The 1,546-nt window shown below is 35.5% G+C and overlaps 1 protein-coding gene across 4 annotated transcripts in view; it reads right to left on the bottom strand.

Annotated features, from left to right (window-relative positions):
- Positions 1 to 1,546, bottom strand: part of sema6d (semaphorin 6D) — a gene marked incomplete in the record, with an annotated part of 32,775 nt that overhangs the window by 26,641 nt on the left and 4,588 nt on the right.

The following is a 1,546-nucleotide window of genomic DNA, read 5'->3' as shown; positions in this document are numbered from 1 at the left end:
AATTATGACTTTTAAAGTCAAAATTATGACTTTTAAAGTCAAAATTATGACTTTTAAAGTCAAAATTATGACTTTATCTCATAATTATGACTTTGTATCTCAAATTTATGACTTTGTATCTCATAATTATGACTTTGTATCTCATAATTATGACTTTGTATCTCATAATTATGATATATCATTAGACAAATTATTTATTTTGAGTGGCAGAATTGGGCTTCCATAGTTTTATTTTATGATGCATCATGAAAGCTGCAGACTGGACAAGTAAATCACTTCTTTACCTGTTTTCATTCTCATCAGCTGAAGACTTCAGAAATAGTGTTTTAAACCTCACAATCATCAGTTTTAATAATCAAAGCAACAAACTGGAGCTGAATCTGTTAGAAATCAGTTTAAACTATAAAAACAAATAAAGAGCTTCTTTAATCTGCAGTTCAGTTTGAATAAAATKAACTTTCATCAACACAGCCTCCAGGTTTACCATCAACATGTACACAACTTATCTACCTGAATATTTAAATCTGTTCAGTAAATACAAAATAAATCTCATGAATAATCCAGAGAACAAACTGAAGCTTTAACAGTTTTATCCTGAACAGAACGTCCACCTGGACCTGCAGGATCAGTTAGGACCATAAATCAGACCTTCTGAAACCTGAAAAACTTTAAAAACACCTCAGGTGTGACGATAAATCTGACTGAAACTGAACCGACCCTGAGACCACCGACCTGAAGCCCACAACAAACCAGACCTGTTTCCACACATCCAAACTCAGCTGATCTGGAAACCTGKCACAGATTTAGATAATCCAGATTTTTAACATTTATTTTATCAACTTGTCTTCTGAAGATGCTCTGTGTTGAAGGATCAGTGGATCTGTGTTCGACTACTCCACCTAGGCTGCACTGTGGAGCACAGATCCACTGAGAAACTTGCTGTTTCAGCAACATTTCATCTAAAAACTGGACTTTTGAGGTTAAACAAATGTTCAGAATTAATTTCAATAGATTACAAGTTAAGAAGAACATGGACATTTCTCTTTTATATAAAAAAACATGAGACTAAAATATTGAACCAAACAAACCATGAGTTTTCTGTAYGTTTGCAGCCCCTCGTCTGCTGGATCAACCAGAACCACCTGTAACAACATGAACACGTGCTTCTTCAAACACAACGTCTGGTTTCTGTTAGCATCWCATCTAATAAAACAAACTGCTGAGGGAGGGGTTCATATTATTTACCTCCTCAGGTTCACTCTCTTTTCTCCACGTTTCTTTATTCGTTGCTGTTCTAGAATAATGTAATAAAATAAGACGAGACTCATTAGTTTYGTCTCCAACAAACTGAACATGTTGAGTTAAACAAAGCAGATTCTGATGTTTGAGTTTTTCAACCTGTTGATTTAAAAATGACTTCTTTTTCTAACGAGGCCAGTTTGTTTTCTGCTGACGATGTTGTTGCGGTCTCTGATTTCTGCCCTCAGGCGTGTGTGTGTGTGTGTGTGTGTGTGTGTGTGTGTGTGTGTGTGTGTGTGTGTGTGTG

This window comes from Austrofundulus limnaeus, unplaced genomic scaffold, assembly GCF_001266775.1.
Source record: "Austrofundulus limnaeus strain Quisiro unplaced genomic scaffold, Austrofundulus_limnaeus-1.0 Scaffold513, whole genome shotgun sequence".
Lineage (NCBI taxonomy): Eukaryota > Metazoa > Chordata > Actinopteri > Cyprinodontiformes > Rivulidae > Austrofundulus > Austrofundulus limnaeus.
This window is presented reverse-complemented; position numbering and strand designations above follow the sequence as displayed.